Here is an 11,320-nt window from a genome sequence, read left to right as displayed (position 1 = left end):
CCAAGAACATTATTCCAGAAGATAAAGGTGGAAACTTTATACCTCTCCAAGGTCCAAAAGATGTTAGGAATGAAAGATCTTGGCTGGAACAAGCTTTATAAGCACCAAAATACCACCTTCTTCTCAAAAGGACACTCCAAAAGCTCAAGATCTTGAAGAACACACATACAAGGCTTAGGGTTTCATTATGAGAGGATGAAGGTGTAGAATATTGAAAACCCTGATGTTAGCTTCCTTAAATAGGGCCTAAGGCCCGAGACCCAGGGTTTTGTGTTTGCGGCGGGTACGTCATGTATATTATTTAAGGCGCTTCGCACCTAGCATGTAGTAAACATGCCACGCCCAACAATGAGCACGTCGCGCCTAGCATAAAACTCCTTTTCACCCAAAATCAAATACTTGAGCAAATAAAATACATACTGGAAAATCGGGTGTTACAAAAACATTCTTATGTTTATTATATATCCTTGTACAAGTCACATGTACCATTATTTCTTGATTTTAATTTTTGATTTATTTCTTGCAGAAAACCTACTAGTTCCAATGATGGAAACATTTTAATTTGTTTAATTTAATGTGTAATGATATTTTGAGAAGGCCAGATTTGGTGTTTTGGCGAGGTTGGAGGTCGGAGACGAAGCATAAATCATAGATTCGAAGGTGTAAAAGGCCAGATTTGGTGTTTCGGCAGTGATCGTTGTGGCTTATAATAGATATGGCTTAGAGTCACCGAAAGCTCCATATATAAAGGTATAGAAGGTAAGATCTGGCTTGGAGTCAACGAAAGTTCTAGATCTGAGATTAACATGCTAGAGCTTAGATTTTTCGGAAGTTGGGATTCGTAGGTTGGAGGTCGTTGGTGGTAAGTTTGACTAACGGTAGGAGGCAAAAATGTGGCGATAGCGACAATGGTAAGGCTATTGCAAGGGTAATATGTGACAATGGGGAAAATGGTAGTGGTAGTAGGAGGGATAATGGTAGAGTTTTGGTATAAATTTCTGGAAATTTGTAAGAAAGTTTAAGGGAAAGAAAATCATTAGATCTTATAAATGATGTTATTGTTTTAATGTTAAGGTTTGGAAATAACCATAACATTTATATTGCTTTTGGCATTTATTAAAAGAAAATTAAAAACATATTAAAAGAAAACAAAAATACATTAAAAATATGTGGTTCCTAGAGTTCTTAACCTTTAGAGGTTCTCATTTAATATATATATATATATATATATATATATATATATATATATATATATATATATATATATATATATGTGTGTGTGTGTGTGTGTGTGTGTGTGTGTTTTAGAGACCTTTCTTCTAAATAAAATCATTGTTGTCATTAGAGTTGAAATTTCTTTTTTAAGATTGTTATAATGTACTATCATTTCATTTAAAATCCAGCTCAAATGATGCAACCGAAAAAGTAAAAACAAAATCGGGAACAACTTGAATTTGAGTCTTGTGTCAAAAACATATTAGCCGAGACACATGTAACACATATTTTCCTTAAAACAGATTTCTTCCATACTATTAGACGTCTGTCTCTTACAATTTAACATTTAAAATGATTCTTTAAAGAATCACAAAACTTTAAAAATACTTGATACTTAATTAGGTATATTATGGATTGCAAAGATGTTCCATCTTGTATTTCATTATATTAACCAACTCGTGATCATAGTTTTATTGTTTGTTGTCTAGATCAGAATGTATAGTATTCTTTTTTTTTTTTCTTATTATTCACTTGGAGCATAAACTCCGTGTATACACACGAAATTCGTTATAGTTGTAATGGTCACAACATCCACATAATTAAACATGAAGACATTACGGAATAAATCGATATAACAAAACTTTTAAACATGATGGAAGTCGATAACCCAAGATTTACCGAACAATATCGAGCATAAAAAATGTCTTGCAATTTTATCATCGATTTTACCTAGATTTTTTGTACACTACTAAAGAAGAGAAAATTCATGAAATAAGCAAAATTGAGAGGGTGTTTTAAGAATTTAACAAAGAAAATTTGAATTTTGGAAAATGACCACGAGATCCACAGAGGAGGCTCCGCGGATTTCTTTAAACCTCTTAGGAACGATGAATAGTATAGAAGAATTAACGTGACATCACTAAAAGAAAAAAAAATATAGTGGGTATCATGGTTCCGTAGCGGTGGCTCTGCAAATCCATTTAACCCTTTGCGGAAATTCAAATTCTCTGAGGAAATGGTAGTTGATCCTCTCCAATAGATCTGTAGAGTCATCTCTGCGGATCTCTGCAACACCTCTGCGGAATTGTTGATTTCTCTGCAGATCTCACCATATTTTTTATCTTTTAGTGATGTCACATCAATCATCAGTACTATTCATCGTTCCTTAGAGATTTAAAACGATCCGCAAAGCCCTCTCTGCGGATCTCGTGATTATTTTCCAAAACTCAAATTTGTTTGGTTAAATGCTTAAAACACCCCCTTAAATTTTGTTATTTCATTAATTTTCTCACTAAGGAAAAGGTTATATGTTTATTTCATTAAAGTTATGCACCAACGTTCACAACATATAAAATGGTTCAAACTCTCATATTCTATCTAGTGGCGGAACTAAAAAGTTCAATATGGGATACAAACATTGTCGATATATATTATATGTAGTTATCCAATATCGGATACTAAAAAAATACTATAAACTCTTTAGTCGGGGTACAATAACATTAAATATGTTTACAAATAATATTTTTTATATAATATAAAACAATTTTTTTTAGGGTCCTGTAATATCCTGACCCCATCTAGCTCCGCCATTGATTCTATCTAGGATGAGCCTTTAACTTTCTTTATATCTATTTCAAGTACAACATTTTTGGATTAAAGATTCATATGCTCAGAAATATGACTAGTGCTACCTATCTGCAATTTAACCGCTACGTGATGGGCCATAAAATATGTTCAACCGAAACTGTCCACAATGGACACGACACGATTTACCAATAATCATTTTTATAGATTATGAAGTTGTTGCTAAATTAAGATTTTTACGATTTGTCTAAATCAACATCTAGACCCCACATTGACGCTATGGTGAGTTAACCATTAAGATTGATTTAACACATAAATAACTAATTTTATAATAAACTTATAAATGTGATTTAAACTTTAACACATCTTAAGAAATTTTTATGATATATTAAATATTCTCTGATTTTTTTGTGTACATATCCTTCTATTTATCTTAAATACTGACATGCATTATATAAATATATTAAAATATTATTATTTTTATTAAATGTGATACATGTTAATATTTAAGATGGATAGAAGGATTTATAAGAAGAAAATATAAAAAAATATTTATTTTTTCAAATTTTATTTATGAATCTAATAGTTGTAGTGATGGATAATCACACGATGGTTGTGTGTTGACTTCGTTATTGAACTTTCTTGAAGTTTTTTGACTTTTTATTTACGTATACATGTTTTTTAGAACGGCATAAACTTTTTAAAAATATATACTAACAAAAAGCCAAAGAAATTTGCATAAGAATATAAGTTATTTTGAGAAATGAAAACTAATAGTCCCAAAATAATTTATTTTTTCTATTGCTATTATTAATCCAAAAGTATAAAAAGATCGAATATCATAAAAAAATATCATCTTTTCTAAGCTTTGCCATTTCAAAAACAAAATTATTGCTAAACCGCCAAATCATCCAAAACGCAACTCCCTATGACCGCATTAAAATTCGTCTTAGCCTCGGCATCAAGAACCATAGGCTCCCTTCAACCAAAAATGCACTAAAATGAGATCCGAAACCAGAACCCTCCACCACAACGCTATCCTATTCCATATGGGAAGTAATAATGTGCAAGAATATAACACCACCAAAAAAACAAACGTAAATGTGGATTTGAAGATTTAACACCACCAAATATATAGTTCAGACAAATAATATAAAATAAATAAATAAATCATGTTATTTTAGTATTAAACATCATTTTAGAAGGACTTCATACGAATATGCAACTTAAGTTTATATTGCAACATTACTTATAAATATACTTACCTTCTTTTTTCTACAAATAAAATATAAAATATGTTTTTTATGTCGATATATTATTAAGACATAGACTAAAATATAAAGTAACAGTTATCGATAGTTACAACAAAAACAAATATAATTTGCTCATCATTTGTACCAATAATATTAGATTACAACATTAGTATATTATTTTAAAAAAAAGCTAAAGGTTTTAAAACCATATATAAGAGATTAACTCCAACCATTAACTCTATCAAATTTATAGAACAGTAACAGGATATCTTAGCTTCACTTTTTCAATACATTTTGTCGTTAATGTTTTTTTTTCTCTTAAAGACATTGACATAAAAGGACACTTTCGTTTTATCAACGTGGAATTTTTAGTAATGTTGACTAGTACCTGTATTATTCAATTGCATTGCAACTTGGTCATATTATATACGTATACAAAATTACAAATAAATGAAAGCATAAAGAGCCGGCAAGATCCTAATATATTACATGTGAATAAATTAAAATTTACTCAGACTAGCAACATATTCTACACATCATATGTTTTATTTTTTTGTTTATGATAAAACGTTCTAGATAGGTACTCCCATGGATCCATTTGTGAAGATCATGCCCATGCAATATGGGTAGAGAAGTATTAGAAGACACCATATTGATTATCGGGTGTTTGGGGTTGTTTATGTATTATTATTTTTTTTTTTTGATAAAGGAGGGCGACATTTTCATTAAAAAATTATTAATAAAAAAATAAATATAATTATGGGTTGGGACTCCCACCTATAGAAAAGAAAAAGACCCAAAGGATATGCCATAGGGATCAAAACAACCTAACCGACCAAAAACCAAAGGGGAAAAACATGCTCTAACCCTAATACAAAGCATAACCACTCACAAAGACAATAAAAAAAGTAGGGAAATTTTCAGTAAAGTCCAAAAATTTTACCATAATTTACGAAAAAGTCTCAAACTAAATTTTGTTTACGAAAAAGCCTGAATTACCGGTAAAAATGGCAATTTGACCCCTTTTTTCCGGTTTATCGGTTTCATTACTTACCTGTTTCATTAAAATCCCAAAATTTTACTCTAATTTATGAATAAGTCTCAAACTAAAATTTAGTGATGATTTGACCATTTTCTCTATGTAATATACGTTTTGCCGGATTCATTGCTCACCCTAACACCTAATCATTAAATGAGATTATGATATGGATATATTGAGTTATATAATGTTATGTTTAGCATAAACCTTGATATCCTGATATATTGTGTATTTTTTTTTGGAACATAAAATGCATCCAACGAACACTACAATAATTACATAAACTAGCAATAACTACGTTATTTTTTACGTTTATAAAACATATCAAATTGTCTATCTAATCTTATGTAACCTATATGTCCATCTCATCAGACATCAACTCATTTTCTTCCTTTTTTTCCTGGAAACACACATTTTGTTGGTTTCACTATTGACCTAGATACATAGTCATAAATGAACCGATGAGATGGATATCAAATTTTATAGTAAATGCAGCATTATATAACCCATCATATCCATCTTATTAGCTAATTTAATGACTATGTGTCTAAGTCAGCAATGAAAACGGTAAAATATATGTTACATGAAGAAAAGGGCCAAATCATCACTAATTTTTATTTCGGGACTTATTCGCAAATTAGGGTAAAATAATGGGACTTTAGTGAAACCGATAAGTAATAAAACCGGTAAACCGGAAAAAATGGGTCAAATCGCCATTTTTACCAGTAATCCATGTTTTTTCGTAAATAAATTTTAGTTTGAGACTTTTTCGTAAATTATGGTAAAATTTTAGGACTTTTCTGGAGATTTCCCAATAAAATAAGAATCAAACCTTGAACACAAAGTCAAGGCGGGTGTTGAGTGGCGATATCTTCATTCTTCATAGGAAGCCTCCAAAAGATTTTAGCTTTAGCAACATTTTAGGAGGCCTTGAGAGTGAGGCTCATGAGTCTCAAGCGGACTTCATCCGTAATAGTCTTGACCATAGTTTCATACGGTCTTCTCTTATACTTGAAGATACTATTGTTTCTTTCAATCTAAATATAGTATATATTACCTGGAAGAAATAAACGATGAATAATAGACCAAACAGACTTACCTTTAGTAACTTCCTTGAGGACGTCGATGATGTGAAACTACTTGTCAACAACATTGCTAAGATTTATCGAGGTTGTTATCCCATGCCAAATCTGAGAAGGATGTGAATACTCAAAGAATAGGTAGTTGAGAGAGTCAGGGCAAAGATGACAAAAACTGCAAGATAGGTTTTGGTTGGGCTCCCAGGTACGAATTTTTTCATGAGTGGAACTCAAAAAATGAAGACATGGTGGGGGATGTTTTGAAAGAACCACATAAGGTTGTGCCAATTAACATCTGTGTAACATTTGTTTTCCATATCGGATTAGTGCATGACACCAAGGAGTCAAAGGCATGATCTTTAGGAAAAATCATATGTCACGACATGAACATAGGGTGGTCACGACATGAAGAACCAAATCAAGAACACGTGTATTTAATGAGTGCCACGAAGCGGTGGTAGTATGGCCACGGCGTGACATCTGTTTTGGCCCAAGCCCATGATCTTTTAGGTTTTCCTTCGTATTTAAATTCCATTAACTAGATTTTAGGGTTCATTATCAGCCTCCATTACCCTCAAACCCCAAAAAACCTTAACCCTAAACCCTCTTGCTGGTTCTTGACTCATTTTTCTGTTTTAGGTAACTTGAAGAAAAAGAAGAAGAAGGTGTCTAGTGTGTTGATCCAGCAAGGAAGCCTCATAATCATCCTCTTGTGCACATTCTAGACCTTTTGTAAGTGATCAAGTTTCCATCTTTTGATGGTCTTCTCTCTAGATCTAGGTTTCATGTCATATTTTGGTCCCTTTGATATGGTTTCTATGGTTTGAAGAGATAAATTTGGCAACTTTATGGTTTCTCTAAGTCCCACCAGCATTATATCTCATAGATCTAGGAAATAGTGGTGATTTGGGAACCTTTCGTGAAATCTAGGTCATATTGCATCTTTTGACCTAGATTTGAGGAACAACATCCATGAGGCATGTATGTCAATAAAGGTTGCATTTTTAGGGATCATTAGGGTCCTTAAAGCCCGTTTGGAATCTTTGGTCTATAACCTTAATGGATTAAGTGTTTAATGATTAATTCCATGCATTAAGTTGCCTTTTTGGACCTTAGAATTGAGATCTAGGCTTAGAGGAATGTCTCAATGGATAAAGTCGGAAACTTTATCTAGTAAGACCATGAGAAGTATTGGGTTTGTGTTTTGGAGCCCAAGAAATGGATGGAAAATGGCTTAACCCATTAAGTTGCTGAACCAATTCCCATGATGTGGCATTTGGTTGCCATGACTTGGCGGATGAGGAAGAAACATGAATGTTTTGTCTGTATTATGCCACAACATGCCCAATAAAAGGTCACAACCTGGTCACCCTCTGAAGTCAACTTTAGACAGTTGATATTGACGATGGACTTGTTGACCTAAGTTGACTTTTGGGTAAGATTGTTGGTTTTAGTTAGTAGACTAAGGTTGGACTTGGTGTGTTTTGATAGGAGTGTTGCAGCATCTTTTGTGGGATCTTTGAGTTGTGGTTTAGCCGATTACATGAAACAGATATGTCTTCTCACTATACTATGTAGGATGTTAGTTGTCTTTGTGACTTTTGCATTGTATGTTGGGTTAGGCCTATTGGTATGCATGTTGGTCATGGCCTATTTGCATATTGGGTTGGGCCCATTGATATGTTGGGCTAGTGTAACATCTTGATGTTGAGGTATTTCCATTTTTAACCCTAAGTGTGAGAATTAATTGCATTTTAGCCCTTGATATGAGAATTGTGACAAATTGGACCAAAATGGCATTTTTGTATTTTTGGGACGTCACCATGTACGATGGGGATAATCGTAGGTATGGTGGGTGTACATGCCGAAATCTCAAACACTAATATTTAGGGTTTGGACCCTATTTAAGCATCCTTAAGCCTTAAGTCCTCTTTCTTTCATCAGCCTCCAGCCCCAACTTCGACCTTTGCAAACCTTAATTCGTTTTTTTAGCATTCTTGAGCTTTTTGTGTGTGTTTTGGTGTTAATAGAGGAAGAAGAAGGAAAATAGAACAACTTAGAAGCCTGGAACAACATTAGATCTAGAAGTTTTGCACCCTCCTACATATTAAGAAGGTATAAAGTTCATACCTTGAGGCTTATTTGATTAGATCTAGCTTGTATGATGTTATTCTGAGCTTTTGTCCTTAATCAATGATGTTCTTGAGTATGGCATGCTCTAGACCCAAATGGATTGTCCTTCCAGACGTTTTGGAGTGTATAAGATCATAAAAAATGTAATCTTAATTGATAGTTTCCATCCATGCTTGATCTAGGTTGTCTTAATGAGTTAAGAAGTTAGGGTTTTTGTTATTGAGCACCTAATAGCCATGCTAAACCATAAAGTTGGAAACTTTAAAGTTGAAAACTTTATGGTTATGGATGTTATTTTAGGACTACATTTGGAATTTGGGGAAAAGAGCTTAAAGATTAAGCTGTTAATAAGAAAGGAAAGGAACCCATCGCGTACGTTGGGTGTAACCCATCGCATATGTTGGTTATGTGATTAGACTGGTAGATCTGTAGGACTACATGTGTTGTTGAAAATGTGTTAAACTGGTAGATCTTTACGACTACCTGTGTTTGTTGATTATTGTTTGATATTGTATTTGTCAACATGTTATGGTTTGTTGGGTTGAGGCAGACCAGCTGGTACTGAATGCCAAGACACCCAGGGTGGCCCAGATAGACTGAAGGCCTGTGAGGTGGTCCAATCAGGCCGAAAGCCCTAAGAGTGGTCCAGATAGTCTAAAGGCCTACGAGGTGGTCCAGTTATGCTGCAGGCTTATATATGCATGATGTTGTTTGTATAGTTTTGTATGGTACTTTGGGGGAACTCACTAAGCGTTGGATTACAATTTTAGTTTGTTGTTTCAGGTACTTCAGAGGATCAGGGAAAAGCAAAGGCGTGATCGTGCACATTCCTTCGAATTTTTATGTTATTGCATTTTGGGATACTCGAATTTATGACTTATACTTTTAAAACAATGTTTTGTAAACAATTATTGTGTTGGGTTGTTTTTAAAAAATGAAAATTTTACTCTGATTTTGGGATGTCACAGTTGGGCCCATGTGTATGTTAGATTTGGCCCATTGATATGCTAGGTTGGTCCCTTTATTTTGGGTTAGGCTTAATGTGCGGGCTGTAAAAGTTGATATGTATGTTATGAGGTAGTTTGGGGAACTCACTAAGCTTTGTGCTTACAGTTTGTGGTTTAAACATTTTCCAGGTACTTCCAACCAAAGGGAAGGGTTTGGCATAACTGCACTGCATCCGTTATGGCTTTTCCGCTCCAATTATAGTTGTGTTACTCTGATATTTAGAAAATACAATTCACTCTGATTGGTTTGGGTACAAATGGTTGTATGGAATTAATGGTTTAAAAATGAAAATTTTAGTTCTATTTTCGGGACTTTACAAGTTGGTATCAGAGCCATTGGTTTGAGGGATTCAGGCACACTCTCGGGTGTGTCTGAAATTAAACTAAAGAGTTGGTAATCTTTTTAAAAGAAAATAAAATTTTCTAAAGAGACCTTTACAAAGAAAGGGGTGTGATGCGTGCACTTAGCTGAGCTCAAGTAAGTGATTCCCAGAATACCTATACATGTTGATATGTTATATGTGTTTTTCAAGCCAGAAGCTATCATGAGGATATGTTTATGGCTGCATGATGGAATGCCTATTAGGGTTGAGCCTTTTAGTCGAAATATTATTTAAGTTTTTTCGCCTGTAATAGTGCTCATGTAGTAGTTAGATGACGTTGGTAGGGGTTTCAGTAGCAAATGGCAGGTTGAGGTGGGAATCCTAAGAGAGCCTAGGAAGTGCTTTAGTGGGGATGGATGTTGGTTAGTGGGTTTTAGGAGTATCATTGTGAGAAGCTAACTTAGAGGATTCAGGATGATTCTTGAGGAAAGTATGGATAAGTGTGGAAGGTAGTATTTGGCCCGGACTACTAAAAACACGGGATTCATACTCGAATCAAGCAAAGTCATAGAGATTCTAGGAAGCCTGTAGGATGAAGAATGCTTTGGGTATGATTTGATCATTTTGGTTGGTTGCTTTCAGTATGGTGATGAGTACTTGTGGAGGAGTTTCTAGTTCTGGTTCAGGCTTTGGTGTTGAGCCGATTAATCGGAGGATAGGTGAGTTGGTTGTACCTCACGGTATTTTGGATGCGACTCCTATGATGTTTGGTTCCATCAACGAGGGGATAATGGAGTTGTTGGATGAGCGGCTAGGGGTTTTTGTGCGAAGATTGCAGTTGGGTAGATCGGGAAACGGACACTCTCTTTTCGAGAGTTCCAGACATGCGAATCCCCATAGTGCTTTGGGGTGAAGGACCGATTATGAGTAGGTGGTGGATTGTTGACATTGAGAATGCTCATCGGGCTTGTTTTTGCCTTGAGGGATCAAATTTGGGATTTTCATCCTGCCTTTAAAGGGATCAAGCCCTTGATTGATTACTACTAAGGTCTCACAGACGTTACTAGAGGAATTAGCTGGAATTATTGGGCATATCTCCAACAGGTTGTTCCCCAAGTTTGAGGAGCAGATTACAGCCGTCCAGACAGATTATAGGACTAAAAAGGTGACTCAGGAGCAGGAGATTGGTTTGGAGACGCAGTTGGGAAAGAGGAAGTGGACTCACGACCCAACTTTGCTAGCAACATCTAAGAAGCTTGATGTTGTCGTGCCAAGTATTGGAGACCAGAGGGACCATGACACTTACATTAGGAGACCAAAGAGGACATGTAAACCAAGATTGCACCCTGGAGGTAGAATTATGTCATCGTTGTCATCAGCCTAGTCAAATTAGGGAAAATTACCCATGTTTGACGACTGGGGCAGCTCAGACCCTATCGTTAGCAATTTTTTAATAAGCGAAGTCAGGACCTCAAGATCTCATGGGTATGTATTGTATTTAATTCCTTCATGCTCTTATTAGTTATGCTTATGATCATGTGATTGTGTGTGAGAGACGTTATGTTAAGTTTACTTAAGTCTCCACCCAATAATCGGAGTTTCTTTATTATTGCTTGGTTATTATTATTCGAGGTCTTGTCATATGCCATTTTTCATACTGAGAGTTGTGCTTAGAGGGTATTTGGAT

Source organism: Lactuca sativa, chromosome 7 (genome assembly GCF_002870075.4).
Source record: "Lactuca sativa cultivar Salinas chromosome 7, Lsat_Salinas_v11, whole genome shotgun sequence".
In the NCBI taxonomy this organism is placed as follows: Eukaryota; Viridiplantae; Streptophyta; class Magnoliopsida; order Asterales; family Asteraceae; genus Lactuca; species Lactuca sativa.
The sequence above is the reverse complement of the archived record's forward strand: the minus strand, read 5'-3'. Positions refer to the sequence as shown.